Source organism: Plectropomus leopardus, chromosome 9 (assembly GCF_026936395.1).
Source record: "Plectropomus leopardus strain MGB_pleo_1.0 chromosome 9, ASM2693639v1, whole genome shotgun sequence".
Lineage (NCBI taxonomy): Eukaryota > Metazoa > Chordata > Actinopteri > Perciformes > Serranidae > Plectropomus > Plectropomus leopardus.
This window is the reverse complement of record NC_142184.1, coordinates 14,021,409-14,047,803: the sequence shown is the minus strand read 5'-3', so window position 1 is coordinate 14,047,803 and position 26,395 is coordinate 14,021,409. Positions and strand designations below refer to the sequence as shown.

The window sequence follows — 26,395 nt, the reverse complement described above, 5'->3', positions numbered from 1 at the left end:
CGTCAGGAGGATGCAGTGTTTGTCAGCATGGCTCCTGATTATCTCCAATTCTAACAACAATAGAGACTTGCAATTTGCTTATAAAGATGTTTGACTTGACTTGAGACTTGCTTTGACTAGATCTAACTTGGAATTCTATTGACTGAATTGACAAATGACTTTGCACAAAAGGTGAAACTGATGGTTTATCTGTATATCTCATCAGGTATGTGTTTCTGATAGATAGATAGATAGATAGATAGATAGATAGATAGATAGGTACTTTATTGATCCCGAGGGAAATTTAAGTAACCAGCAGCATATTAAACATACAGAATAGAATATAGACCAATAAATATATAAGCAATATATACAGAGAAAAAGAGAGATGCAGAATATGCAAAAATGCAAGATATAAAAAACAACAATAACAATAAAAACAGTGCAATACCAGTAAAAACAGTGCAACAGTGTGTTTGCACTGTGTTTCCTTCTACCACCTTATTCTGTCTTCTTTTCTATCTAACAAACAAACACTCTAGTTAACACCCTTCTATCATGACTTCTTTAAGACCTCAATCAGGAGGTAGACCTCAGGGAGGCGTGCTAAGGACTTGCTTGATTGTGTATTATTAGAGCAGAGTGCGAGCAGCTATTTATGTCTTCCTCAGGGGTCAATGGGAGAGGCAGTGGAACTGACAGGCTTGATGAGCTGATGAGCGGCACATAGATCCAAATTCTGATGTGAGATCGGTAAACCCTGATCACATGTAAATGCCCCCCATAGGTAAAAGATGTATCCCCAATTTACGTTACGTATTGAGGGCAAAGATTGCTCAGAGCAGGCAAGCTGATGAATGACAGAGACAATCAGAGATACTGCAGAGACTGCCAAGACAAGGCTCCCATGTGAAACCAATGTAAGGGGCAAAAATGAACCTCCACACAATGAGAATAATAAGTTGTACTCTGTCTCATGTGACACCCAACCCATTCTTTTTCCCAGGTTGTCACGTTTGCCGTCCACTGTCCTCCTGAATCCATGAGAACGCAGTATTATTAGTAGCTTAATCTGTTCATGGAAAAAATACTTTTCATATATCTTAGTTGCACCAAGATTGAGCCTAAGTAACAGTTTTGTGTTTGTGGTTGCAATATTTATTCAGTTTGGGAAATCCTGTAAACTATACAAAGCATTAACATTTGCTCAAGTTGGCTGGCTGATTCAACAAGGCCTCAAAATTGGTCTCTGTTGCCAAGTTTTTACTAAGTGTCGACCTACTTGCTGGAGTGGTAAACTAGGTTTCATGACATAGGCGTCTACATGACTGTCTTGATTCCAGTTATTAGTTAGACCCCATGTATTTCTGTGGAAACTGACCTTATGCTAGCAAAAAGTGTTTTATTTTGGGAGCGAATATCAATGCATTTTTTATTATGAAATTGATCTTGTTGGAACCTACTGTATAATTATAGTATTACACTTGGGGGTGAACTTTACTGTTGTTAGTGGTACGACAGTGATGCTTACGGATCGAGACACTGGCTGCATCACTGTCATACCAATGATGGTAAAGCTCACTCTCTTGTTTGGCAAACTACAATCTTTTCCTAAACCAAACTGTTGTTTTGTTGCCAAAAGCTACACTTCAAAACTGACACATCGTATTGTGTAAAGTTTTACATTTTTTAGCATTTATAGACATATTGAGAGAATGTGCATTTTCCTGCTTACTTGTTCAGGATGCCTCATGCTCAGAAAGACCGCCTGGGCAGTCAATCGAATCACAGAGAAACCCCCTCAGATCTGTGACTGCAGCAGCAGGTGGTGATTCTCCCGATTGACCTATTCCCAGGAGACAGCTGAGGGGAAGGTGCTGTTTGCTCTGTCAGTTGTGGTGAGGCTGTAGCTGGGAAACAATACTCCACATCTTTATTTGCTGTCACAACAGAGAGAGATGTGCCTGTTTCAGTACTAATAACATTGTTTTCATTATGTTATGGTCAAATAAAAGCACAACCCATGAGGTCAAAACTATTGTTCTCCTGCTTTCTCTTTGCTAATGAGGTTCAGTTTAGTCTTGCTGCCGTTTCTTTCGCTACTGTCATTCCGTCTGAATTTGGATCATATTGTATCACCCTGACATCAGACGAGTCTGCGGTCTCCTGGGATGGCAGCACAGGCGTTGTTTACAGTAAAGAGCAGCACTAACAGGGTCATCTCTTGAGCCAACCTAATTGTCTGCAGGCGTGGATGAAGATGCACTGTTCTCTCTGCGATGTTTGGAGAGGTTGTAAAGGTCAATTTAAAGAGTTGATCTAAGGGGCAGACGATTGTGTTTTGTTGTGATTGAACTCTTGTCACAGCTCTGTAAGATGCTGACAGAGGATGCAGGACAGTCGGGTTTTCATCGGAAGTGCTGAGCTGCTTTAATTGAAGCCATTTTCCTCAGACTTAAGCTTTATTTTAGGCTTAACAGTTCTCAACAATAAGGATGTCATGTCTGGGTTTTAAATCTAGCAACTCATTTACCCAATCAGGTGATTTTTTTTGGAGGTGATTTTCTTTTTCTCTATTTATGTTGAGAGTTGCAGTGCAGTACTAATTTGGCATTTGCAAAAAAAATGACGACAGGTAAAGACGAAGTTTATGAGATGAAGCACAAGCAAGCATTTTACTTATCCTGGAAATAGAAATTTAATTGAGTGGCATTAGAGTATGTGGGTGAAACTCCATCTGTGCACAGTATGCCGCAAGTATCAGACCAAGGCATAAGTAAAATTGTTGCTTTTTATGACAGTTACTTTTAGTCTTTGTTGTTATTTGATAACAGTTAATAAATAATGCAATTTGTAAAAGGCCAAGCAAAGATTGACTTTTGGCAAGTAGATTTCTGGCCAACTTGCCTGACCAGATTTAATTTAATTTTCATTTAATTTATTTTATATTTATATTATATTTTAATTTATCCAGTACTTTGAATTATGACCAACGAGCTGCAATACTTAAAGCATCCGTCCAATCTCAGCTGTACTTTGTGTTAATTGATAATTAGCAGATGTTAGAATGCAAACCCGATAAAACATGGTCAACATGGTAAACGTTATAGACAATGTGAAGGTGCGTCATGCCGTGTGGGATGGGCAGCCATCTTTTGAGGAATGTGTTCTATTATCTCTATTACCAAAGTTCACCAAAAACAAGGTAGTTTACAGTGTACGGGTATATGAATGAAGGTAGTGCATCAGGGTCTGTAATCCAGTATTGGGCTGCCAAGACATAAAGCTCTGTGTTGTTTACCATGATTAGTTATTGCACATGTAATGTCAACATCACATTCTCCATACCTGCTAAATATTATCATAGCAGCAATGTCAATGTGGACATGTTACCATGCTGAGATTAGCACTGAGCTCAAAGCGTCCCTGTGCTATCTTAACTCACTGAATTAATTCTATCTTGTTTTTTGTTGTTGTTTTTTTTTTGTTCGTCTGTTTTTTACAGGGGTTTGTGTGTAGGATCTGGTCACATCAGCTTCCTCTAGTTTTGTCATCACTGCAAAGTTGCCAGTAGACTGCATCTCAGATGCGTGAAAGAATGGTCTGCAGGAACAGGGTAGGGACCGGGAGAAACTTTATGCTGCTGTAATAGGTTTTTTTAAGTGTGGGGTGAAAAGATGGTTGACTACAGCCTCACAGGTTTTTTTTGCCATCATTGAATCTAAGCAGTATGCATTAAGTCCACTTCTCCACATTCAGGTGTACTTGTACGCTGGACCCCCTCATGTCCCTTCATTCTAGCATCAACCCTTCAGACTCCACAAAGTCTCTCCACTCAGCCAAGAAATAGTGTCAAATAACTCCCTGTAAATTTAGCACAAGTTGCCAGTTTTACACGTTGTTTTTTATGTGGATTAAACAAACTAGATATAATGTGTACATTAGTGACCTTTAGAGGTGCTGATTGGTGCTGAGGCTAATTTTGTTACCTTCACACTGAGCAATGAAAGCTGTGTCCAGTTCTTATGCTATGGTAAACTCACCATCTGCTGGCTGTAGCCTCATATTTATCATTTAACTGATAGATATGAGAGTGGTATTGATCTTTTGAGATGAATGCATGCTTCACAAAATGTTAAACTATTGCTTTATGTAAATACATTTGGCATAACAAGAGCAGAAGTGTCCTCGTTGTGTTTGTGGCTTATTCTTATGTTTTAATAGTTTTTGGACATCAGAGAATTATTGTCATTAGGATCTGTTGGTTTTGGTTTGTTTATAGAATTTGTTTACAGAAACAAACAAACAAACAAACAAAAAGAATGTGACTAGCCTTGATGTAGCAAACACTCTTACTCTTGGTCAAACTTCATCTTGATGAATAACAAAATAAACTTGATGATCCACAGTTGATCATACATAATTATATAGATTAAATGACAACACAAATTGCATCCGAGAAGCTCTTGGTACAGCAAGCACATGGACAAAGACATGCCAAATACTTAAACAGAATACTAATTCAGCCGTATGTAATGTATTTTTACATATCAGATGTGTCTAACACGTGAGTCTAAACATGTAAGTCCTCATCTTACAGTATCTTTACCTTTGGACACTCTGGAGCCTCATCACATGCCTGCATGCAGACAGTGAAAAATTCTGAGGCGAAAGTACCTAAACCATGACTATTGATAAATCATACATTCATACAGTCACTATTATACATGATGATATTCAAGTACTTTTATATTGACTAATTTTTCCACAACTAGCCTTGTCCCTCAAGAATGCAGCTTCCTGCTTTTTGAATTTGAAAAATTCTGTTTAAAAACAGAACAATATCAAATCAAACATCTGCATATACACGTTTTTAGACAGCACCTGGATGTTTAAAACAACATCATGTGTAGATTGTTGCTCATAATAAAGACTAATTCACACTCTTTAGCTGAATGAGATTGGTATGTTTTCTTTGGGGACAGGAAGTTAAGGGGGAAAGATGGACAAAGATGGGACAGATGGGATCTTATTACATGTGAGTCAACTGAATCACAAAATAATTTTTACTTAGGCCCCTTGTCACTTCTGAAACACTATTGAGCTGCACAGAAAGTGAGCTGATTTCCCTAAAAAGGCCACTAAAGAAAACATAATGGTGTGGTGATTGTAGTGTGGGTGGCTTCCTCATTGTTTGCCGTTGCAGCAGCACACACAATTTTGCATGCTCAAATAAGCACACACGCACAGTTTCATGAGATCGATGTTATGAATGAGACAGGATTTTTCTTTTTTTTTCTCTTCTACGCAGATTCTAAATAGCACAGGAATCAATCTATCAGGTCAAACTGATGCTCAAAATGAATTATGTCAGTGGTGTCTCGTTTACTTGTGGCTGACCTATTCCCCTGTCTGTGCATGATGCAGTTATTCCCATGAGGAAAACAGTTCAAATGTCACATTAAAGATAAATCCTGATTCTGTCAAAAAAGACCTTTAGTATTCCTGCCATGTTTTGCCTCCTTCATCACTTTTCCCTCCTGCTTCCAAACTGCAGGGATCTCCATTTTTGTTGTTAGATTCCGTCAGATTGATGTATTGAGGTGAATAAGGGCTTTGGCTGTAGAGTTAAGGACACACAGGGCAGGACAGTTGATTCTCTGCAGTTTATGTGACTGAGCTTTCACAGATAATGGCTTTGTGATCGGGTCCAGTGCTCAAAGAACAGAGACTTCCAAGTCTTTCACCAGGGCCCCGCTCCGCACATAACCACTGAGATTGATTTTCGGTCTGCTGTCAAAACTCTGATGGACTTTTGTTGAGAGCAATTGGAGAGATGGAGAGATGAGATGATAGATTTCAACAACACACTTAGGGTTTGTTTCACTGTAATGATTTTCAGTGAATGAGTGAAACTCAGTCTTCTCCACTCACTTTTAGGGATCATATATGCTCAATGCCAGATACTTATACAGACTCAGATGGAGCATTGTGTCCCTACTCTGCGTTCATTTGGTCCGTATTTGGACCCGCATTTTGAGAGCCTATGGATACAGATGAAACAGTAGCACTGGAGTTCATGGGGGCAGTGTAGCGTCAAGGTTTCCCACGCATTTATTTATTTGTGGCGGCCTGCCATGATTAAAACACCTGTTGCCTCATATCAGTGTTTTATTTTTGGAGCTAGACCATTAGGAGTGCTACTGGATTATATAAAACTTTCAGTTATTGATTACATAACAGCATCTTTAAAATCTGCTCTGCGATCACAGGAGTGACAAAAGGAATGACCACTTTTTGCAATCAACATATCCTCCAGAAAGCAGTATTTTAGCTTCTTCTGGACACATGCAGGTGAATTTTCTCTAATGCCATCAGGGCATCATTGTGTTTTACCTGCTTGTAAGACTGCATTTAAAATCTTTCATTCCTTCTGCAATTCGTCTTTTAATTCTCTGTAAACATGGTTTTTCTTAGTTTTATTGATTTGATTCCACTGATAATAAAACTTAATTTTATTCTATTTATAGATTACTTTATCCCACTGAACCCCTTGGCATATTTTTCTATTTTTATTTATTACTTATCTACTTATTTGTCCACGTCACTCTATCTGTACATAGCAAGCTGTTCAAACAAATTGCCCCTGGGGAATCAATAAAGTTATCTAAATCAGAATAACATTCTCACAGTGCAGCACGTACTCTGGGCACAGATGGAGCAGCAGAATGCCAGGTGCAGTAAAAGTGAAACTTAACTGTTCATTGGGCTGGGTGTAAAAGTTGGCTTCTGCAGCAAATGCTCTTCTCATTTGATCGGCTCTGACTGGATCAACAGACCAGTTATCCACCCCATGACAAACTCCTGAAACTGCCACTGAGGGGAAAAAACAACTAATGATGAGTTCTGCCTGTGCTGCTTTCATGAACCTGTAAAAACGTCCAAATTTAGAGAGGGGACACAGAATTATGAAAAAAGAGACACACACATGCAAGATTTAAAAAAAAAAAAAAAAAAAGGTTAGCTACCTCCACACATAGATTCTAATTCTCTGGGAGAGACTGAACATAGTTCAAGCGAGATGCGACTATCGAAGAGGATGAAGGCATTTTTAAAAAACAGCTTAATGGAACAAATGTATGATATAGTGAAAAGAATTTTCCGTTCACATGTTGCGATGTTTTTAATGGCCTCACAGACCACCCAAGTCTACGACGCATCCTCTGTTACATTATTACGACCTCCACCACCGTCGCCTCATTTGTTGTTGTGTGAAACTTTTGACTCTGCCCTCTGGTGCCATCTATTGGCTGTATCTATGCCAACATAAAAGATGAATGAAAGCATCAGGGCAATGACATTTACAATGTTTGAAACAGATGTATCTATTTTCATACCTAAATGAGCCATTACAGTAAGACTGACTTCATTACATGGTCATTTTGGAAAATGTGTTTTTGTAGCACATTTTTTGTGACCCTGGCATACAATACACAAAGTATCCTCTCTTGTTTACTTGTCTAACAAAGAGGAAAGGTCCAGATTTGCTGTTGTTGTGTGATCAGTCTCAAGCCCCCCCTGCACCCTCCTCTGCCTCCCTGGCCTCATGTCTGTGCTCCCTGTCAGACGTCCCTGTCACTGCCCTGCCGTCCTGCCAACTGGACGCCTGCCTGCTGCCACACTGATGGAGCTGAGAAACAACGAGGCTGACAGTCATGCTGACTCACCAGCCCCAAATGGGTTCTCTAAAGAAGCCCTTAACTTCTCAATGAACAGTACGCACACGATCAACACCCCCTGTTCTGCCTCCATAAATAGGAAGAACCAGATTTGGAGACCAGTGCCAAAGAAAGTTGTTTTCTCTGCGTAGTGATTTATATCATCCCACTTACTTTACACTCACCTCTGGTTTCATTATTGTTCTATTCAACCTCCTAAAGGTTCAGATTACTAGTTCAAGGTCTGTGGTTTTATGGACTCATGGCTTGTAATACTTTTCCCCATGTGGGTTCAAATTAGATGAATTTTTTTTCCTATAGCTTTTGTTTTGTATTTAAATAATAACAAAGTTCCTTTTACTAGTGTTGTAGGTTCAGAGGGTGCATAGATTTCTGGTGCTCAAGGATATTTTTCTTAAAGGGACAGCTCGACAGCTCACCCCAAAAGCAAAACTGGGTATTTTTTTCTCTTTTCTGTTGTGCCGTCTATCAGCCTAGATTGTTTTGATATTAGTTGCTGAGTTTTGGAGATATCGGCCATGGTGATGTCTGCCCTGTCTCAAATACAGTGGAACAAGATACCACTCACCTGCTCAGAATGCCAATATACTACATTTCTTTCTGCACCGTGATACTTTTTGCAGGTGTAATCCAGTAGAAGAATGTAGTTCCTACATGAAACTGCTAACAACAATGTGTGTGGATTATTTTTAAGTAATTGGGTCATGATTTCTGGAAAGAGAAATTGCTGTTTAGTTTTTCAAATTTTTTTTTTTTTTTTTTTTTTGGCGCTTTGAGCACCACAAGACGGGTGCCATTTAGTTCCATTGTATTTTTTTATATTTACAAGTTTTAATTTTGAAGGAAAACTGTCCCTTTAAATACAGTTCATGAAACAATAACCAACTCTTCTGATATGTTGCTGTGTCCTGTAACATATCCTGACATATACAAACTGAGGCTTTATCAAGCATACACACATACACACACAGAGGCAGGTCTGTTCACAGATCTCACAGCAGGATTAGCTGAGTGCTTTAATATGAGCATATGTTCATGTGTGCAGCTGGCCTCAGCAGAGACTCGTCTCTTGATGTGTGCTGTAAGAAGCACGGGCGGAATAGAAGAGATCTTGATTGTGTGCCTCCCTGCTGTCCGCTGAAATGTTTCAGATAGAATCCTCTAATAGATGATGGAAACACACGTCTTTCTCGCATATTTGAATCAAGTCTTTTGATTCTATTTCTAAATAATTATGATAATTATGTCAGCAATGAACTTAACAGTGCATCAAACGGACCTGTGTTGCACTGAGTACTTAAAATATGCGACAACATTTAATTTAGATACTTGAATTTCTGTGCTGCTATATATATATGCTGTTACTGTACTTTACTTTTATGTTTTGCTCTTAACTCAGGTCTTTTTTAGATCTAGTTTCAGTAGTGTTGTTTTTAACAGACACATATACAGTATATAGCCTGTATATACCTAGGTGAATATATAAATATATATATATATATATATATATATATATATATATATATATATATATATCATATTATTTTTATGATTTTTTTTGCATGCAGACACATAAGAAAAATGACAAATAAATTCAATCTTTAATCTTGGATTTCCATCAGATTAAATGCTATTTTAATGACACATGAATAATTAATGTATTTGTGTGCATGTAAGTGCATTGCTCCTGTTTACAGTCGTCACTGTAGATGTAAATGTTACTTTGATTAACTTTTAGCCCTTTGGTGTTATACAAGCTGTAGGAGGAAGCCATGGTTTGAAGCAGAGATGTAACATACTCTACACATACACACACACACACACACACACACACACACATATAGCAGTGATCACCCATATATATCTGTGATTATGAGTTTCATCTATGAAAGCGACGTGGTGCTGATCGGTGATCGTGAGCTCAGGCTCTGCTGCTGTGTTTGAAGAAAGTTTCCCTTTGTAACATGTGAGCAGTAATTGAGGGTCTTCACCATTAGCGTAAGGTAGGCTCACATGCAAGTATTAATTATCAAGGTTTGCTGACAGCAGTGGCCACCTACATTTTGCCATACATTAACTACAGAGGGAAAGAGAAAGGATGAGCAGGATCTTGTATTGTTTGGAGGCAACAGTGTGATATCTGCAAGAGAGAATTAAAGAGATAAAGATAGCGAGGGCTTGTTGTTGGTGTGTGTGTGTGTGTGTGTGTGTGTGTGTGTGCGCGCGTGTGTGTGTGTGTGTGTGTGTGCGCGCGCGTGTGTGCGTGTGTGTGTGTGTGTGCGCGCGCGCGCGTGTGTGCGTGCGAGTGCTCGCGTGCGTGTGTGATGGCGGCAGTGCAGTGGGCTGTAATAGAGAGGAGAGAGCATTAGGCACACTCAACACTGAGGCAGCAGGAACTTGCAGCAGAACTCCACAGAGTCCTCTCCATCTGTAATCAGCAGAGTGAGAGGGGAGTCACACCTTCTTTTCCCTCCACACAAACAATCCCTGCTTCTCTCCCACCTCTCCTCGACCATACACAGACTGCTGGGCAAGGTGATTTTTTTATGTACCGCAGTTCATTACATTGTGCCTTACATTAAAGGGATAGGGGCAGAATTTTTAAAGTGTGGTTGTATGAGGCAGTATATTACATACAATAGATATCAGTCAGAAACACCTCCAGTTAGGAGAAGCAGGCTGGAGTCCAACATACAATGTACTGCTGTGGACTGGGTCAGCAACAAACCATATATTAGCCACCTACCATAAGTTCTATTGACATTTGGAACAATGACTTTTTCAACAGTTTTTTCACATGCTATAGTGTGATGTTTGACAACATACTATCGTATAACTTTTTTTTCAACATATAGGTGGTAGACCATTCTGATAGACATCTGTCCCTATCAGAATGACCTACTCTGCAAATTGAAATTTTACACTATAAACTTATTGAAAATGCTGTACCATAAGTTTTATCAATATCTGTAATGATGACGTTTTTGACCGTTTTTACCACATTCTATACTATAATGTTCTTCAAAATGCTATGCTATGACTTTTTTGACATTTGAACGATAAATTTCCTGACACTAACACCTAGTATACTTGGCCATTTTTCAACATTTTAGGTGCTGACTCTTCCGTTCTTTTGAAATTCTTCACCATAAACTTCTTCAAAATGCTGTACCATACGTTTTATTGGCATCTGGGATGATTACCGTTTTGTCCATTTTTCAACATGCTATAGTATGACTTTTTTTTTAACATTTTAAATATTGACTTTTTGACCATTCTTTTCAAATTCTGCACTATAATATTCTTCTAAGTGCTATACCATGGGTTTTATTGACATCTGAAACAGTGACTTTTTCTGCCATTTTTTTCACATGGCATTTGTTCACATACTACACTACAACTTTTTTCAACTTTAAAAAAAATGTTTTATTTAAACTTAATTTTGGGGGGGCATTTTTTCATTGATTTATAGGACATTTAAACAGAAAGACAGGAAAGTAGGGGGAGGGAAGGGGATCTGACATGACCAAATGATCACTGAACTCTTTTTCGAGAGGTGGTAGGCCATTCTACATGGACATTTGGCCCTATCAGAATGACCTACACCAATTTCTCTCGTCAAGTTTGAGTGAAATCCAGATGCAGGGACTTTTTTATACTGGATTTTCTCTGTCATTTTTCCCTTAATCCACACATTTGACATTTCAATCTCTTCAGTAACATCTCATGGTGCTCACAGTTCCAACATTTCAACAACATAACTGATGTTACAAACAAGGTACAAATGGCTGTTTTTTCCTCTGTGGATGCACAGATCTGTCACCAGTGACATCATTCAAAAGTGACTCATGATCAATATCTCGATCCAACACGACTTCCAAACTGTGAACTTGACGTTTAACAGTAAGCCTGCCACTTTAAACTCCCCTCAGCGCTTCCCATCCCACCTCTTCCACTCATCTAACTCTTCACCGCTTGCTGCGTCTTCTATAACTAGAAATGGCCCTCAGTAATATTACCTGCTGTCTGTCCTCCTCATCTCCCCCCGAATCTCCCTGTCTGTCCGCCGGTCTCAGCAGGGTTTGGTCTATTAAAGGATTCATCGCTGTGCCGATGGTCGTCCCCCAGCCCCCTTAAGGAGCCAATTCATGAATAAATGAATAGAGCAGGCAAATGATAACAAGATTGCTCATTTTGTTGCACAGTGTTGCATGTGTGTGTGTGTGTGTAAGAGAGAGGGGGAATGTGAGACAGGTAGAGAGAAAGATACTCCAATTTACTGACTCCAATTACCTGAACTGTACTTACTGCAACTGCCTCCAAAATATTTCATCACAATTTTGTGTCAAAGGAACATCTCAAACATGCACTTTAATCAACTGATTTAACTGCAAATATGATTGGACCTCAAGTAATTATTTACTCATGAGAATTTTCTTTCCTCTCTCAATGTCCATATAAACCAAAGTTAAATGTCCCACTGGCCTACCTCACTTCGCTTTACCAATGTACCTACTGTGCAGTTACCTCGGTCACTTGGGACAAATTAGGTGGACATTTTCATTTATTCATTTTTTACTCAACAATTTTTTTTTGCAGTTATTACTTTACCAAGGAGAGGAAAGAAAGATGGGGATTAGATATAGCAAAGGTCACCACAACACCTTACAAGAACTTTGTGGTCTTGAATCTAGTTTTTACCAGCAGTGGAAGATGTACTTAATGTACTGTAAGATATTATGCCTAGGTAGCAATACCACTGCGTAGGAATACTCTGTTACAAGTAAAAGTCCTGCATTCAGATATCAGTTACATTTTTTTTTGCAATTTAAGGAACATTTCTTACCAAGTTGCTCATTGGCTTTTGTTCCCATATTTTGGAAAAATAAAATTACATCAATTTGCTCAGGGTTCAAAGGTTCAACTACTTGTGAAAGGCATCTGAAAGCAGCACTAGAAAAGTTGTGTTGCTCCAGGCTTCAAAGGTTTAGTATGTAAGCATTGTAGGTATTACTTTAGGTAATTTACAATTCATTCAATTTATATACTGCTGTGTAGCTTATTCTATAATATATCCATTTATTAGTCGATCATATTCTGGACTAATAATTTAGCAAAATAATTAGGGCCACAACTAATGATGTTTAAAATGTTATTTAATCTGTTGATTACTCTCAATCAATCAATTATTGTTTGGTCTGAATATGTCAGAAAATGGTGAAAATGTTTCCCAGAACTCAAGATGACATCATTAAATGTCTTGATTTGTCCACAACACGAAGATATTCATTTTACTGTCATAGAGATGTAAAGAAACCAGAAAATATTTACATTTAAGAAGCTCGATCAGAGAATTTTTACCGTTTTCTTCACAAAAAGTTTGCAAAACCACGATCATCCAGACGATTTATTGGATGAAGAGAGCTAAGCTCAAAACTGTATCCTCATGGTAATTGAATATTGATGGGAGCATTATCGGGTTTGAGACTCTTTTTTCGTCACTTTTTTTCCCGTAAGAAATTGCTCAAACCTTTTAATTCTTTAATTAGTTGAAATAAATGTATCAATGTATCAATTAACAACTAAGCCATTAAATGATTATCCCTTGCAGCTCTACTAGTAACTAAAGTGGTCAGATAAATGTAGTGGAGTCAAAAGTGCAATATTTTCTTCTGAACTGTGGTGGAGTAGAACTATAAAATAGCATAAAATGGTAATTTAAACTTGTTCGCAATAGTACTTGAGTAAATTTTCATATTTAGATTTCACCAACAGGTTTTACTAATACCAACTCCACACTGTGGTGATGGATCCAACTAAGTTGTGTCTCTGCTCCTGAAGTCGTCTCGTGGTCAGTAACAGTTTTCACTTTGTTCTGTCATAAGCTAAAAAAAAAAAGCCATATGAGGCTCAAACATTTTGAATGTGTTAAACATGCTATTCAGGGGAGGTAAAACTTCTCAGAAGGCCCCTCACTGTCTCCTTGATGCAAACCTCTTCTTTTATGTGATTCCTGGGACGATGAGCGAACTGATAACACCTGCTTCAGACAGCTCAGCTGGTGTGTCTGTGTAGCCACATGTCACAGAATTGACTCTTGTTACTCTTCTTTGGGAATTCTGTTTATCAGCCGACTTTTAACCAAGACTGTGAGGTGTATGCGGTAGTAAGGTGCTATAGATTAGCATGTCATTAAACGTACAAGCACACATGTATGCGCACAATCGCTGACTTGTGGAGCCTCCAACACTCTCCCCCTTTAATTGACCACCTAATAAGGCACTGAATGGAGCAGGTGTTAGGCTGCTGTCTCTGTGAAGGTCAGAGCTGTCACGTATGTGTTAGCAATCGTTTGAGTGTGTATCTGCAGACATACATGTTGTGGTGTGTGCAAAAACTGCTCAGTTTTGGACTCTGAATTGATTAAGTCCTGCTTCATATAAAGACAAAGTCAGGGAGCTCCACCATCCCAATGTGCAGAGACTTTGCTCTGAATAAATTTAGATTAAACAAGATTCTTGGAGAAGATATTCACGTCCTGTGGAGCTTTTTTTTCATTGAGACTGAGAGTGAACGTGCACAAGCTATTTACAGCTAGGCGACAGCTGTATTAGTTGCATAATGGCATAATGATTTCTGTTTATACATGACGACATATTTGCATCATATTGTCATTCATGTGCTAAGCTTGAAGCAGCAGTAGTAGAAGCACTTGTGTGGAAGTCATCGTGAATATTAGAATAAAGGTGCTTCACTGTGGTTATGTCCTTAGAGAGGCCTCTGTGAATGTGGCTTTTAATTGCTCTCACCATTACCTCCTAAAAAGACTTGCAAGACTTCAGCCAAGAACTTTAATAAGGCAGCATATGGTTAAGACCCAAAGTGGCATGTCCTATTAACACAACGTAAAGAGTGGGATATCTCAGGGTGTCACTGACATAGACTGAAGCACATTAGCCCCGTCGGCCTGTCGCCTGGGCAATCACCGAAAATTGTAAAGGGGACTCAGAGCAGGTATTATCCTCCTTCCTGCTCATTTCCTCAGTATTTGACTGATATATTTAATTTTATCAGCATATGATTTAAATAAGATAAATTACCAGCATGTTCACAGCTTAGCGTCATTTTCAGAAAACGCTCCCCTGCTGTTATGTTTTTTTTTTTGTGGGGAAGGGGGGTGGGGGGTGAAAAGCTGAAATTGAAGAGGTAGCCTAATAGAGCATGACTTCTAGGAAAGGGTTCATTTGCAAAAACAGATTTCTCCATTTTTCTTTATTCAACTAAATCGTGTTTGTTTTTTCAGCAATTCCTGTAAATATAAATCAAGTTGTTGGGTTGTTTTTAATGAGAGATCTTTTTTCTGTAGGATTATTTTCATAAATCTTGTTTTTTATATTTGATACACAAAGGAATATCAGTCTAAATAGCGTTTGTTTATTCATTTTAGAAATATGCTTGTATATGTGTTCTGTATGTTGACAGTCATCTTATTTTGTTACGAGCAATGTGAGTCACAATAGTGAACGAAACAGTAGAAGTCAAATATTACATAATACAGTATATGTAAAAATTTGATGACTCAAACCAGGTGACCCAAACTCAGCTTTTGTGATGAATTGTGAAAAATGTATGCCACTTTAGATCCTGGGAATCACTTCTTCCTATAGAGCAACTTCATGTGTTTTGTCTTTATTTGTTCATTTTGGTCTTGTCTGTCCCTTACTGTAATTTATTGAAACTTCAATTAATTAATTCACTCATTTATTTTGAGTGTGTGTATGTGAGTTTAAAGCGCTTAGTAACTGCATGTTTTAAAAAGTGCTATATATAAAGCTTTGCTTTCTTACTTAACACTTAATTCTTGATCCTGCCTTTCAGACTACCATCAAATAGTAAAATGACGTTCCCCTAAGTACTATTTGGAGTATAATCCCAGGTTGATCTGTGGTTTGATATCTGGTAATGAGGAGCTCACACTGTATTTGTGTTTGTTGTCAGATTAGGTGAGACAAAAAAGACTGGTAGCTACCAGTCCTCAACCTTCGTTAAAATTAGAAGTTAAATCTGAATCACCATCTGTGGGACGCATTGCTAAATAATCTTCTTTCACAGTTGAATTCTCTCTGAATGTAACTTGATCTGGTGAAAAAGTCAATACTTTTTGGGGTATTTTGAGAACACATAACAAACGGTTGTACACATATGTATCCATTCATCCGTCTTTTTTTTCTGTCCATTTCTTTAGTCCCATTCATCGATTCAGTAATCCATACGACAAGAATTTGGCACTTAACTCGATGTAAAGACCACACCTTGGCAACAATTAGGATTCAACTCCGGTTGGAGTGGCCTGTTTGCATCGACACATAAGTTCATTATATTGGTCTGATGCCATATGGATCACTTCTGCTCTTCCACTGTCTCTCATTACATTATCTCGGATCAATAAGGCGCACCGCTGTTCATAGTAACCCACACCAGCAACTCTTGTTCTTGTCACTTATGGGTTAAAAGCCACTTTAAACCAGTTGGCCAGTGTGTGATACTAACGATATTAACAACAATGAAACATACGAAAAGCACAAATGAACATATGTTGCCATCCACAAAGAGAACTGATTGTAACGTTGTTTTTTAATTGCTTTTAAAGGAGAACTATTGCCTCCTGTGCAGGAGCTTCCACATTAGCCTGCTTTGAAAGTGACTGTTTTGGTTAATCTTGTTATTTATTTCCTGTAGCCAAAGATTCCTCAAGGGCTATAGGGGGCTCATTAATGGAACTCCCTCTTTACCTTCAGGTATAATATTACTCATACCATGACTCAAGCTGTATCGTGAAGTATTTGTATCACAGCCCACTATTCCCTGATGATGAGGACACCTATAAGAGCTTGTGGCTGTATATCAGGTTCAAAGAAAAGCAATTAGGCCTTATCTTCGTAGCATTTCTCAAAATATCTCACTAGGCTTTTCTCCTCCGTTCCATGACTGTCAACTATGATGCTACAGCTACCTTGAGAATTTTTGGTTTCATTTAGTGCCTTGTCAGAAACAAAGAATTGAAATTAAGCATTTTGAAAAGCTCCTGATACCAAACATTATTCATTTATTTTCAATTTACGTTGGTGTCAATAATAATTTTTTTCACAGCTCAAACACAGGCAGAAATTTCTAGATCCAGATTTATGTAAAGCAGAGAGTGACTTGTGCAACAAAGTGAGATATATGGTTATAAACCAAAGTACTGAACAATTTAAAATCTTAACCTTATGGAGGTCAAGGGATCGCTAAAGTTATTTGGATGCATTGTCTGGGCATTGTGAATGCTTGCACAAACTTTGTGTCAGTCAGTGCAATAGCTGTTGGTACATTTAGCTAATTGTGCTCTAGGAAAATCAAAAGATCAGAAAATTCATGAGGGCTTCATCCTCTGGGGAACATAAATGTCTGTACAAAATGTCATGCCATTTCATTCATTAGGTGCTGAGATTTTTCAGTCATGACTGAAACAGTGAATGGGCATAGTTACTCGCTTTTGACGTCAGTTTTGAACATAAAATATAATAGTTGCTTTGCAAAAGAAAACATGTGTTTTTGGGTTGACCACTATAGTTCCCAAGTTCCACTAAATCCTACATATTGGACCTTTAAAATTTCACATTTTTTTGTGTGGGATGCAGTAATGTAACTGCTATTCATGAGTATCTGCACAGATCCATAGAGGAAAAAAAGATAAACCTGCACAGGTGCAGATTTAATTCAGTGTTTTTATTTAGACATCACTTGATCTAATGCAACAGACAGAATGGTGACCAGGCATAAGAGTGATGTTTGGAAGTGTTTAACAAAATAAAGAAAATTAATACAGTACAAGCTATGTAACATTTAATTTGTGAACCAAGGCTAATATATTCAGTGTGAAGAGTTCAGAAAAATAGGCCAACTCTAAACACTACCTGTGTTTTTGCTCGGGTGTTCATATCTGACCCAATTCTTTTCTTTTTTTGTTATTTGAACTTTTATTGATTTTCAACATACATATAAAGGAAGAGAAAAAAATGTGAAAAAATATGTGTAGGATGGTCTAGAAAAAAAAAAGTATAGTTCAAGCTATCTATCGACTTGTCATTTCTGAACCTGCTCTTATGTTATATATATCTTTTGCAAATACTCTACAATAATTTAATGTGAGTGGCCGCATATTAAAATGACTCAAAATGCCCATCCCTGGGTGCCAGCATAACGAGTAATGATACCATGATGGTGCAGCCAACAGAAAGATATTTTGATTTAGACATAAACAATGGAGCACTTTAAAACAGTTTCAGAGTACTGGAGCCACTATGGACCTGGCAAAAGCAGTAGCTGTTAAAAGTGATTAAAAGTCAGTCTGAATAGTCCTATAACTGCCATGTTGACGGGTGTTTCTGGAGGTAATTTTAGCAATAGTTGGTGAAATGGGTCTGGCAGTGGCCATTATGAAGTGCTGTAGTCTACGGTGCAAAGCTGATAATATCGAATAAAAACATTTGGAACATCTCTAGTGTTAGCATTAGCTGTAGCAGCTGTCAGCCCTGCTGGCTAGCCTGTTCCCCTGAATGCTAATCCAAAACTAGAAATGGCAATTAGCTCTATTAGCATGCTGATCACTGTGGAGATGCAGATACACTGAGGAGGAGGCAGAGGGTCCTGACCTTATCAAAGACTGAGCGGCAGTGGCCATGATCAGAATACAGAGTGAGTGTGTTTCATTTTTCTCACAGAAAGTGAAAATTGTTCCCACAAATGTTGCAGTTTGTTTATTTTTTTTTATAAGTCCCTGGTTTCTAGGTGGTTACAGTCAGTCAATGTCAGATCAAATATTACAATGCATTTGACGGATAAGGCAGGTGGTATTTCAGCTTTTAACAAGTTCTTTTAGAATGGCATTTCCATCTAAAACACTTAAAAACACATTAAAAAAACCATAAAAAAAACATACTGCTGCATTTGGGTGATATATCACTATGTAAATGGCTGTTGTACACTTGAGTTCATTACAGTCAAAAATTCAAAGTTGTTAAAAAAAGACTACATTGGCGTGTTGTTCGTTTTAATGAAGGAATATAACACCCAAAGAAACGATATAACTCTTTATTGTGTTTGAGGATGACACTGGAGTGGCATGGGGCCGCAAGCAAGTAGACCCACGCCAGTAAAGAACAAATTTGTTTTTAAATTTATTTTTGGTTTTGATCCCTCCATAAATTGTGGTTAAAAAGACTAACACAGACACAGACTTTTAAAATAAAGTATCTGTGATATGTTGAGTATGTACGTTTGTAAAAATATAAATATGAAAAAATTAACTAATAGACAATAAGCAGTTATATGTGAATATTTAAATTACAATAGGGATAATGTGCTCAGTGTGTAAAGTGTGCAAAAGTAAGTGTCTTATGCTACAATACAATGTATAAAACTGTTATGTAAGTTCAAAATAAAAAAATATAAATGCGTGTGCAGCTTTATGAGACTGCTCACATGCAGAGTGGTGCTTTGAGCTAAATGTTAACACCAGCATGCTAACAGGCTCCCTAAAGGTATTAGAATTAATCATCTGGGGACCATTAAGATCTGTAGCAAATTTCACTTAAAACCAAAATTGTCAGTTTCATTGTGTTGCTACTGGAAGACAAGTCAGGGGATCACAAAAATTAGGCGGCTATATTCTCTGGTGACCATGACTCTCTGTGTCAGATTTCATATTAATTTATACAATAGTTGTTAATATTTCAGTCAGGGTTGTCAGATATTGCCAATGAAAAGATAAATGCAAATGCTATTTGCAATCAGGCTTGCATTCAGTCCTGACAAAATGCAAGCAAGCAAGCAAAGTTTATTTATATAGCACCTTTTGCAGACACCGGTCACAAAGTGCTCCACAAACAAAATAAGATAATAAAATAAAAACAAATAAAACCCAGATAAAATATACAGTGAGATCAGATAAATACACAGGATTAAAACACTACATGGTACCCAAATGCCTGTCTGAACAGGAAGGTTTTTAACTGCTTCTTAAATGACTCCACAGGGTCCAGTGACCACAAACTAGCTGGGGGACTATTACAAAGCTCGGTGGCTGCCGAGTGGAAGGACTGATCTCCCAGAGTCTTGAAACGCGTCCGAGGAACACTTAGAAAACCCTGAGAGGCAGATCTAAAAGCTCAGCTTGTAGTTTAGGGAAATAAGAGGTCACATATGTAAAAGTATCACATAAGGAATACAAATTGTGAGCACTTTTCTTAATTGATCTTTGGTAACATGAACAATGAATTAAACAGAATTTGCTTATACCAAACAATACTAAATACACCATTTCACTGATAGCGTGAATGTTGCAGAATAGCCGCAGTCTCACTATTCTCACCCGAGTGAGACACTCGTTATAATTAAAGTTGCCCCAACACATACTACAGCCTTTTGATATGTCTACAGTATGCTTAGAATTAAAACTACAGGTTATGGACAAGCTGTCATTCATAGAATAGAGCTCATTAAGTCTCGCAGTGGGAGGAGAAGCTGTAGTGACTGCCACTCGGGATGAACAATTACCGCTTCGCGAGGATTATTCTAAAGAAACACCAGGCTTAAAAAAAACTCAATTTTCCTGAAGCTTAGTTTGACATAACAAAGCTGGAGGCACAAGAGACTCGCAACGAGACACACCAGCTTTCACCTCCGGCTTTTACGCTATTGATGCACATCAGCCACGGAAGTTTGTAAATCAAGAGGGAGAACAGTTTAGAAGATGCAAAAAGGAGCGAGTATAATGATGTTGAGAGGTCAAGCGGGGGAACGCAGGCAAAGATGGAGCCATATCTCCCTGAGGGTGACCTATGTATGTATGTATAACTAGAAGACAAAGATGCGGTCCCTCAGTCCCCAGGCTTTCCCATGTCGGCCCCCCACCTGTGCCCTCACCAAGCTGGGGATCGATCCCTGGTTGCCCGCCTCCACTCCCATGCTTCGGACTCTTCATTAGGCCCGGCCTGCCAGAGAGGAGGCTCTAATTGGCGAGGGCCACTGAGAGCCAGCATCCTCGTCTGCCACGCTCTCAGAGAAAGGGCTGCCAGGCATCAGCCGCTCCCACTAATCTTCCCCATTATTCTTTGCTCTACTGTGGGAGCAGGAAAAACAGCCAGCCTGTGGTTCATGTGTTCATGAGTGTGTAGTGTATGTTATGTTTAGGTGTGTTTTTGTTCCTTTGTGAGCTTTGGTCGAGCCTCTGGGCTAATGGGAGCACAGGTCTAAGCAGATCATGTGAAAAACAGGACACCATTACACCCATCTACGACACTTGTTGACAGCTTAGTCTTTGAGGACTTGAGCTTGAGCTATTTTTTGCTGTTCTTTGGGATGTTTTTCACGTGTTCTGCTTAGCACTTCACTTTCCATTGTGTGAACAATTCTGAAACAACCATTAAGAGCTTTTAGAGCACATAAACACTGTAAGCGCTGCCTATATATCATACATGTCTCTTCATTGAACAGTTGAGCTCTGGTGATTCATACTTCTAATAGGTCCAATTTCATTCCTTAATCATCGTGATTAAACATTTTAATTTAGAAATTAAATCAATTTACATCATGGCAATAATAATTTGCAGGTTTAGTTACAATCTGTGACGGACTAATGAGAAATTTTATTAAACTATTTTTACTTGCTTCATCCAACAGTGGCGTGACGGGTCATTCTGGGTTTGGGGACAACAAGCATAAGAAGGACACCAGGGTCAGACATGGTCAGGGCAGCACTCAAAGGAGGTTTTAGGAAGTATGGAGGGGGTATAAACAACTTACATTACATGCACATTTGCAGTCAATAAAGCTGATATATTGTGTAGAATATATTGAGTTAAATTTATTTATTTCCCGTGAGACCTTCACTGTGGACAACGAGGACAATTACACCAATCACACCGAATCATAGCACAGTTATATATCAACACAAATTACATTTATTTTCTATAAAATTAACAAAAAGTGAAGAACTCTTATCACTGGACTTCTTTTCATAAACTCCTAATAACCAGCTGGATCAAAGTGTAACGACCCTGCCAGATGCGGTTGTTTGGCATCAGATGCAAAATATTTCTGAATTTATTGTACTGTAAAGTGGATTAATGACACATAGAATGTGCAGAATGATTTGTTAGAAATGAGACAGCAGGAAAACAACAAACACAGAAAAACAAAAATAGTTTCAGCCTCAAGCAAAATTATTTTCAGTTCAACCACACTTTTTCTTAACTCTTTTTTTTAAATGAAGGAACCAGCAAACATCATCATAAATCAATAATATTAATATTTAACATCTCAAACATTACAGGTACACAGAAGACAAGGTAGTTTTATTATACGATCAGAAAAACATCCATAGAGAGAAGACAGCAGTGTGAAGAAAAAATCACCAACACTCATCCACACTCCCTCAGTACACTCACTCACATACAGTAACACACACAATACTCTCCCTCCTCAGACCCTCGTTTGTCCTCTTATTCTCTTTCCCTCCACTTTCTCCATCTGCCTCCTCTAAACCCATCTGGAGCCCAATGACTCTCCGGTTCAGCTGTCACACAGATTTTTTGAACTGGGCAGACGGATTATATCATCACCTGCAGTCTTTCACAGGTAGTTCATGTACAGAGGATTCACTGAGGTTTTCACATAACAGAAAATCACAGAGCTGAATAACACGGCGCTTTGACATGCATGTTTGTGTCGATGTTGCCATCTAGTGGAGAGAGACTAAAACCTATGAAACCTGAGCAAACTGGCTTTACTTCTTTCAAAAACATGGGAAGCAGGCAATGAGCAACTTAAAAATCTAGGACAAAATGTCTAGAATACTATATTTACAACTGTCATAATTCCATACATATTTTTTTAATATGAGTTATGTAATTTTCAGGTGATTTTCTTAGATTTTTTGCTAATTTTTTGCTGAATTTTGGGTCATTAAAAATAATTATCTAAATCGACTTATGTCTTGAAATCTTGGACATTTTCTACGAAGTTGCTCATTGTCTTTTTCCCCCTTATTTTTTTTTAATAGACAAGTGATTAGTAGATCCCACAGAAGTAAAGCTTGAAAGATGATTGGAATGTGCAGATATACTGAAACTGCAGCATTATGTTTGGGAGCAAGAAATACTTCACAAAAAATTATGTTCTGCAAACTTAGGACTTTCATTTATTTATATACATCCATCTTTTATATATATATATATATATATATATCCATCTTTTGTGTACATACTATTCTATTACTTAATTATTATTATGTGTACATACCTTATTTCCTCTATGTACATACTTATTTTATTACTTATTTATTGTTATTTGTTATTGTTATTTTCTTTGTTACATTTCACTTTTCTTTTTTCATGCTGCTGTAACATTTGGAATTTCCCCCAATGGGGGATCAATAAAGGAATATTCTATTCTATTCTATACTTTCTTGTTTATTTTCTTATTTATTTATTCATGTCATCCTAATACATTTCGGTTATTTGATTTTTTTGTGTCATTTTCCAGTTTTTATTGGTTTTAGCTGCCAGGTATTTGTTTTATTTTTATGGATTTTTTCATAATTTTTTTGTTAGGGTTGTTTTCATATGTTAAGTATCCTTCTACCAGGGATAAAATGTGGATCGGGGCATTGCTGTAAAAGAGCTTAACCCTTGGTGAGTTTTGCCTGAATAAACAATGGTTGATGATGATGATTGTGAGTTCACTTATCCAAATAGAAAATCAGCTGTTTTTTGGTTTAAGTTTGAACACCTATAAAGTCGAAAATCACAAAGGAGCAGATGAAAAGAATGATTCCTAGCATTGATATTTAAAATACATTTTTATGTTGCCATAGCTACTGAGGCTATGAGCAGGAGGCCTTGCACTTATTATCCAGAAATGAAATTCTGCCAGAACGTTACGTGACCCTTCGAGCAGGTGAAAGAACAGAGACTGAAGTAATTTTAGATGTGGAACCGCTGGCGCTCTGCAATAAGACATGATGACATTTTGTCTGTCAGGTTACAAGCTTTAGTCTCCTCACGTACAGTGGATATGGATCCCAGAATAAAGTCTCCTATTGACCTCTGTATGAAAGATCTAAAGGAGGGATGTAAAAGTAGTTAGAGTGGTTTTTCACTGATAATAGTTAAGGTGAACATCCTTTGTGCTGTTTCTTACAGTATCTTTTCTGTCTTTCAGGTGACACTTATAACAAGGACCACTTCAGGATCACTTAGGAGTGAGGAGTCTTGGACGAGAACATAAGGGTAGGGATTGTTACAAGAGGGAAGAGCATGACTTATCAAAATCTCCCCATTTACACTTTCCCAGTTTTTCCGCGTCAACTGTAATATGACCTTTGATGTATGACTTACACACTGCGTGTTATGTTGAATATGTGAAGAAAACTTTTTTTAATCTCGTATGCCTCCACATTGAACAAAGAATCCAAAAAAGTGAACATTGTTCATGAATACAGTAAATGGGGAGTTCATTGAACAACAGCAAAACTCTATTAAAACATAAGTCTTTTAAACAGTCTCACACAACTAAATAATCCAAGTCTTATTTATTGAGTCATATTCTCGGTAAAATCAAGATCAATCAAGTTAACAAATGCAGAGAAAATGTTGTTTTTGCAGGTTAAGTATTCCTTTAATGCAGGGATACTCAGCTTGCTTTGCCCGTGGGCCACTTTTGTTAAAAAGCCAGGAGGCCAATAAATAAACAAACATTAATAATTAATTTATAAATAATTAGCGATTGGAAGATCCTCTCTTGGCACAACAAACTCTATTTTAATACTTCTTTATGCACGCTGCCACTTTATTTACATTCAAAGTACCAAAAACTAAATTTAAAAAAAAAAATCTCTGTGTGAATGAATTTAAATTTTTATTGTGAATTAGAAAATGGTTGGTGGGCTGTTTGGCACCCCATTGTGAGTCAGATTTGGCCAATGGGCTGCAGGTTGAGTAGCACTGCTTTAAGGCCACTTTACTGCCACTGCTTTTACTGCTTATTTCACTAGAGCAACACCCATATACAGTCAATAGATTAATAAGTTGCACTTTGGTAATCGAGCTTTACATTTAGTGTCTAAGACAAAAATTATCGGGAAAAATATAACAGGATATTTTGTTTGGGTTTGGGATAAACCAGTGACATATTTCAAGAAATGTCTGCATTACTATTTCTTACTGGGTAGACAGCAGTCAATGTGGTTATACAATCATCAGTTCTGTTTTCGTTTCTCTTCAGAAGAGATGAAAAAACATGTCAAACAAACATAGCTGCAGAGAGTGCTTTCACTTGTAGTTAAACCCTGTAGATCTTCTTGTTTTCTTGGAGTCTAGGAAGGTTGTTGAATTAAGCCAGGTAGTACAATGTGTAAAAGTTTGTTGATTTCAGCCGAGTAAGTAGTTTTTAATACTTTATGACGATTTCTTGAGTAGTTTTGACCACCACCACGCGGTAGCATGACATTGGCTCACAGTCCAAATGACTTTATGCTCAACATAGAGGAGATGTTAACAATTATATTCACATATATATCTATATTTTCATGTGGATATTCAACAATAATAAATACATCCGCGATGGTGATATTACTTTCCAAAATACACCTATTAGATCAGCAAATTACCTGACTTCACTCTATGCATAAAAGTAAAAGTAATAATTGATAAAAGGTTGGCTTTTAAACGATCGAGTGAGGCTTCTCATTACAACAACTATCTTTGTTTCCTTCCCATTTAGCTTACGTTGTGCGTCATGACGTCAGAGCTGGCAGGGAGCGCAGACCGTGGGGCGGACGGTACTCGGAGGAGGGGTGCCGCTCGCTGAACGCCTGTGTCAGCTCCAACAGTTTGCTATCACCCGTGTAAGTGTGAAATATATTTTTAGTTAGTTTGTGTTTTTTCGGGGAGTTTTACCGTCAGTTTGTGCCCGTGTGTGATGCGTGCTGTGTCTCGGTGTAGCGAAGAAAAGCTGTTAGAGTGTCGGTGTAACGTTAGATGTTTCATCGTATTAGCAGCTCTGTACAATGACACACTAACGGGACTGTCAACCTGAGTCCGTTAACACACTGCTGCTACTCACTGACAACCCTGGCCGGTCTGAACTAACATTTCAACGTTTTTCTTTAGCTTTATACACAGTGTTTGGCGTAATTTTACAACACACGAAGGCTCATCTGTTATTACTTAATTCTGCAAGGCGTAAAGTACATTATGTGTTAACCTTTCTCAACTTAACTTTCCCAATGGTCGCTCTATTTTAACTTCTTTTGTGTCATGACATTACTATGCGGTTGTTTTTGGTGATATTAAAATGTTATCGACTATTGTGTACAACAGGTTTTTCTAATTGCACGAAATAATCAGCAGCAGTAGTTAATATTCGTGGCTTCTGGAAATATTTGATTTCACATTATCCTCTAGTTTTCAGACTTTGTTAGCTTGTTATGGACTCTTAAGCAAAATACAACTTGTGATGATAGATGTTTAGCTCCAATAATTGATGAAAATTTGTATTTATATGCTATGATGCTGTCATATTCATGTCTTATGGTATTAGTCAGGGCCCTGTCAGTTGCTTGCAACCTACATAAG

At 37.9% G+C, this 26,395-nt stretch overlaps 1 protein-coding gene across 4 annotated transcripts in view; it reads left to right on the top strand.

Annotated features, from left to right (window-relative positions):
• Positions 1–26,395, top strand: part of tmcc1a (transmembrane and coiled-coil domain family 1a) — a 97,505-nt gene that overhangs the window by 19,558 nt on the left and 51,552 nt on the right. For all 4 annotated transcript variants that reach the window (XM_042491591.2, XM_088082029.1, XM_088082030.1 and 1 more), the window contains 2 exons: positions 23,982–24,049; positions 25,542–25,665. The gene's annotated coding sequence lies outside the window, so the exon portion shown is untranslated. The remainder of the gene's footprint in view (positions 1–23,981; positions 24,050–25,541; positions 25,666–26,395) is intronic.